The sequence below is a fragment of the Mastomys coucha genome, unplaced genomic scaffold, assembly GCF_008632895.1.
Source record: "Mastomys coucha isolate ucsf_1 unplaced genomic scaffold, UCSF_Mcou_1 pScaffold17, whole genome shotgun sequence".
Classification (NCBI taxonomy): domain Eukaryota; kingdom Metazoa; phylum Chordata; class Mammalia; order Rodentia; family Muridae; genus Mastomys; species Mastomys coucha.
The window spans coordinates 30172363-30178473 of record NW_022196899.1 but is presented as its reverse complement, the minus strand read 5'-3'; the positions used below and the strand labels follow the sequence as shown (position 1 = coordinate 30178473).

The 6111-nt window shown below is 44.4% G+C and overlaps 1 protein-coding gene across 1 annotated transcript in view; it reads left to right on the top strand.

The window, feature by feature from the left end:
• Nucleotides 1-6111, top strand: part of Anxa5 (annexin A5) — a 28966-nt gene that overhangs the window by 908 nt on the left and 21947 nt on the right. The gene's annotated exons all lie outside the window — the stretch shown is intronic.

Below are 6111 nucleotides of genomic sequence, written 5' to 3'. Positions count from 1 at the left end.
ATTTTTCCCGCAGTTTCCTGTGCTTGAATACTGGGTGTGCGTGGGCGATTTCCATGGTGCTTCAGGGGAGCTTTTTCCAGCGCAAGGCGAAATTTATTTAAAAGGAACCAACTGTGCCCTTTCTTTCTTTTTTTCTGCTAAAGGCACTGAACCAAAAAGCTGGGTTTCCAAAGTAATGAACTCGCAAAACGAGTTCTGAATTGAATTTGCCTTGGGATTCTTTCAGAAGTTGATTACCTAATAGGGTTTTGTTGCTATTGTTTTAGGAGATAGCCTAATATTTGTCAAGAAAAGTTAGTTTTTGTTTTGTTTTGTTTTCCAAGATAGGGTTCCTCTGTGTTGCCTTGGCTGGCCTGGAACTCACAGACTGCCTCTGCTGAGGGCAGGAACTAAAGACCTTTGCCACCACTGCCCAGCTTATTTAGTAATTTTTTCAAAGCTGGTCATGTGAATAAGTTATCATACTTAAAATATTCCGCCGTGAGGCAGGGTAGTTATATGTGGAATCCCACATCTTGGGAGGTAGAGGCAAGAAGATCAGGAGTTAAAGGTCATCTTTGGTCATCGAAGCTTTAACAGACTGTCTCAACAAACAAAATAAGAAAGCTTTTCACCCTGAACGAAACTAATTTCGTACATCTTGCCAATCTAAATGACCCGTTCAGGATCCGGACAGTCTTTTTTTTTTTTTTGGTTTTTCGAGACAGGGTTACTCTGTGTAGCCCTCGCTATCCCGGAACTCACTCTGTAGACCAGGCTAGCCTCAAACTCTGAAATCTGCCTGCCTCTGCCTCCCAAGTGCTGGGATTTAAAGGCATGCGCCACCACTGCCTGGCTGGACAGTCTTTTAAATAGGTGTTTCAGCCTACTCAGTGTGCCTGAACACACACACACACACACACACACACACACACACACACACACCCCTACATTCAATCTTTCCCTCCCTCTCTCTTTCCCCTCCCCTCCCTCCCCCCACTTCCCTTTCTCACCAGCTCACTAGTCAGGTTGCTGTAGTACCATTGGATAATATTTCATGGCTCTTCCCAAGAGTCAGTGCAGGGATTAAGATGAGTTGGTAATGCTAATGCTATCAAGTTTGTACAGTGTACAGTGTTGCCATTCTTCTGGGTTTGCACATGAATAGTCCCTCATATTACCTCACGGGGACCTTGGATTTAGGTTCTTCAGCAATAAAGTATATATATATATATATATTTTGGTGGCCTTAGCTTTCTCTTCTGAGGAGCTTATCTTCATTTGTTGGTGTGGTGATAGATATGATGATTAGCAAGCCCCACAGAACAATCCCCTCTATCTTTGCCCATTTGCCTTACTCTTAAATATCTTGTACATTTCCCAGGGATATCTCCAGTGTTTTGGTCTTGACAAGGTCCCATGTGCAGCCCAGGCTGGTTTGGAATGGTGGGCTTCCTCTTTTTCTGATATCCCCTTGCCTCAGCCTCCCAAGTGTGGAGATGACAAACGTGCCACCACAGCCAGTTTGCAGTTTCTCAATCCAATTATTTTCCACTCCTTATCCAAGATACTATTGGAAACACTGTAGCATGCTGAGCTTTTCTGGAGCTTTGTCAGTAATTTTTTGGAAAGCACAAAAGTAAACTATTTTGTTAAAATATCTCAGATTAGGATAGTGTTTTGTATCTTGCATTTGGTGGTGCAGTATGTCCATCCATATTTTATAAATGCTATCCCTCCCTCTCCTTAGTAGTTTTGGGGACCAGGTCTCAAAGAACTCAGCCTGGCCTTGAACTCAATATGTAGCTGAGGATGACTTTGAACTTTGACCCTCCTGCCTTGACTTCCCAAGTGCTGGGATTACAGGTCTGCACCCCCCAAACCTGGCTATAGCTGCATTTTGCTGTCTAATGTCTCCTCTGGATTCCTGGATTTCTAGGAAAACTGGGGCTTTATGTTAGGTTTCACAGAGTTTCTTTTGTTGGAAGGACTTTTGTTGACCCAAGGGGATAGGAACCAGAGACTTGCATTCCATGACATCTGGAGATTAATGGTATCAGATTTCTGTCTCAGAGGTGTGTGCTTCAGCAATTAAAAATGTACTGTTTAAATATTAATGCCTCTTCCTTATTGAAATAGTTTCCTACTACAGCAATTTTTCATGTTTATGAACTTTGATTATGTACCTATATTAATAATTTACTTTTACTTGTGTTGGTACTGCACCATTTATACAAGTACAAAAATACAGAGGCAGGTGTTTAGGCAGACTATGAGCATGACCATCTTGCTAAGAATTGAACTAGAAAGAATTGGTTGAGACGGGTGGTGACACACTCTTTTAATCCCAGCACTCAGGAGGTAGAGGCAGGTAGATCTCTGTGAATTTGAGGCCAGCCTGGTCTACAGAGCAAGTTCCAGCACAGCTAGGGCTATACAGAGAAACCATGACTTGAAAAAACGAAAGACCTAGGTCAGTCCTATGCACACTCTATGCTTTCGGGGTGGTTCAGTCTCTGTGCACCTGCATGGGCCAGCTTAGCTGATTCTGTGGGTTTTCCTGTAGTGTCCCTGACCGTCTCTTTGTACCTACAGTCTTTCTTCCCCTTCTGCAGGATTCCCCAGGTTCCACCTAATGTTTGGCTCTGGGTCTCTGTATCAGTTTCCATCAGTTGCGGGGTGAAGCCTCTCAGGACAGTTATGCTAGGCTCCTGTCTGCAAGGATAACAGAGAATCATTAATAGTATCAGGGGTGGGTTCTCGCTCATGTCATAGGTTTCAAGTTGGGCCAGTTACTGGTTTGCCAGCCCCTCAAATTTTCTACTCTGTCTTTACCCCTGCACACCTTGTAGGCAGGGCAAATTGTACGTTGAAGGTTTTGTGTCTGGCTGTGTGTCCCAGTTCCTCCATTGGAAGTTTTGCCTGATTACAGGAGATGGCCGGTTCAGGCTCCATATTCCCCGTTGCTAGGAGTTTTAGCTAGGGCCACCCTCATAGATTCCTGGGAATTTCCATTGCTCCAAGTTTCTAGCTTGTCTCAGAGATCCCCCAACCTTACCCTCAAGCCATCTGTGCATATATAAGAGCTGTGTAGTTTGGTTTACATGTGGGACTCCTAACAGTAGGAGCAGCGGCTGTCTCTGACTCCTCTAGCCTGCCTTTGGGACCCTTTCCTTAACTGGGCTGCCTAGTCTAGCCTTAGTAGGAGAAGGTGCACCTAGGCTTACTGCAGCTTGATAAGCTGAGGCTGGTTGGTCACCATGGGAGGCTTGCCCTTTTCTGAAGAGAAGGGGTGGGGGGTGGAGCGGGTAGGCAGGGGGAGGAAGAGGTAAGGGAAACTGTGGTTGGGATGTTAAATAAATGAAAAATAAATAAATAAGTAAAAAGAAAAATACCCAACAAGAGCAAAAAAAGTAGATACCTTGGATCCATATATATGTATATATGTTTTTCAGTTACATATTTTGTTTTTTATAATTAAATTTCTTTGTGACAATTTCATGAATGCATATGACATACTCTGATTACTCTTACTCCTTTTTTATATCTCCCTCCCACCCCTCCACCCCTGCCTCCTGGCTGCAGGTCCCTTCTCCACATTCATGTCTTGTTTTGTCTCGTTTTGTGACCCAGTGAGTTAAACGAGGGCTGTCTGTCAGGATCTTCTAGGCTCCTCCATAGGTCTTTGGGTCACTTCTCCAGCTCTGCCCTCTGCAGCACATACAGCCTGTCTTCTAAGCTCTGGCTGGCTCCACTCCACTGTTGCCACTGTTCTTGGTGGTCTTCCATTGTACTGGCATCTCCAAAAATGTTGGGGTCTTCTGCTCTTCTTGGGCTGTACTTTACCAGTGGCTTTTCCTGAGTTCCCTCAGGACTCCAGCCCTGGTACAGTGCCAAGCCTCAGTTTCTCTCCATGACCCCTTCATGACCCCTTCTTGCCTTAAAACCGGTACCACCTGGGTGACTTACATTACCAAGTTCAGCTGCCAGCGTTCGATACACCCTTAGCCACCTCTGGAGCAGAGCTTCTGTGTAGAAACCACTTCCTAGACGACCTGCCCTCAGTGATGCTGGTCTCTGCTTCTTCACAGCTGAGTGAGCCTTCAGCCCCAGTTGAACAGAACCATAGATTCCTAACTCAAACGGCCGGGTAGAGTCTTAGCTTTCCTCTGAAACTCCACAGCCCAGACCTGCATTGTCTGCACTGTGTGCAACATTCTTAGCTCCCAGGTTCTCCCAGAAGAACTCACCAAGATTTGCACACTCAATGTTTTGTTTTGTTTTTTTTCTAGCCCAAAGTTCCAAAGTTCTATGACTCTCCCCCAAAACAACATGGTCAGATTTGCCACCGCAGAGCCCCACCATCCTGGTACCAACTTACCCTAGTTAGGGCTACGGTTGCTGTGATGAAACATCATCACATAAGCTACTTGGGAGGAAAGGGTTTATCTCATCAGCGCTCCATGTAATAGCACTTAGTTTTTCATTTCACTGTCTAGCCACAGCCAAATTAATAGGTATTCCAATTTACTCTAAATGCTTAAAAGGTCATGGGCTGTTTTCTCTGATTTAGAAAAAAAGTTGTCTGTATTTCATAGACAGATGAACCATTTCATAAATTTTAATTTGGTTTAAAGATTTCATTTTCAGGTAATCAAATTTTAAGAATTTAATTTTGAGCAATCTGCTGTTCTTTTTTTCTTTTTTGGGAGGGTGCTTTTCAAGATTGTTTCTCTGTGTAGCCCTGGTTGTCCTGGAACTCACTCTGTAGATCAGGCTGGCCTCAAGCTCACTGAGGTCCACCTGCTTCTGCCTCCCAAGTGCTGGGATGAAAGACGTGCACACCACTACCCAGCTGGCTTTGCTGTCCTTAAAGAGTTAACATATTCACTACAGTAGGGATGTCATGAAGACAAAAACTGGACTGTATAGATGTTCAGTAGAAACTCCAAGAATATCAGTTACCTCTGTGGTACGTATTTAAACTGTTTATGAGTTGCTTGGAAAATTTTAGGGTTGGTTTAGAATTGTGGGCTCATAACAGTAATTTACAGAGGCCCTTAGTAGAGCTGGCAGAGTCCGAGTAAACAAGTACATGTTCTCTGAGTTCATTACAGAGGAATCTGTGGACATGGATTTCCATCTCAGGTTGGTTATCTCCATTGTTCACCATGGGATCCTGGGTCAAGGTTGCCTGTTACCCATGGCCTGATTCCCTGGCTCAGTATGGTGCAGATCCCGATGCCTTTGACTCTGGCTTCATTTGGATTCTGAGAAAGCAACTTGGCTGCTCTGCAAGCCGCTGAACCCTTCATTGGCATTAGCAAGGCCTGGTTTCCTTATCGCTTACCTGAGCTCCTTGGAAGACCTCTTCTGGTGCTTAAGTGACCTAGAGATGTGCAGATTGTGACTTTCTTCTGTTAATGACTTGACAGTTCAAAACAGTACATATATTTCTAATCGTAGGTCCATTTCTGAAACACACTTTAGTAGTATAACTGTCTACTATTCTACAGTTGCACAAGTGTATTAGTTGAATTAGAATTAGTGTTCCTAAGGTCTTTGCTTTAAATATGTTTTGGATCCACCCTTTCTTTCTGTTAATAGCTCACACAGTATGCAAACATGTAAGCCATGGCTTCATTTCTCGGGATGCTTGTTTCTGTTGTCTTTACTTTCCATTTGTGTGTGCTCGCGGACCGTTTGGGTATTTGCTTCCCCGCTCTGTCCCGGGTCTTGTGAGACTGGATAGCATAATGGGAGCTGTGACTTAAGAGTTGTTGCTAGAATCGGTGCTTTGCCAAACCCTTCAAATGCATTAGCTGGTACTTGAGATACATTTGGGAAATAGGTATTACTCTTATTTAAGGTGGCTTTGCCTGGCACTATTTGTGTAGGATAAAGGAGGGGAGGCATGGTAAGTAGCCACAGTGGGAACAAATGCAAATGCTTAGGGCATGGCTGAGAATCTGGCAGGCTGGAACTTTAGTAGCTCTGCCAGAGTGACCATAGTAAGGGAGGTGAAAGGTGCCCTGTCTGGAAAGGGACACCAGGGAGATAGGAGAGCCCCTCTAGGGCCATTAAAGCTGAGTATGCCTGGACCAGATTTGTGTTTAAGGCAGAGTATTCTGG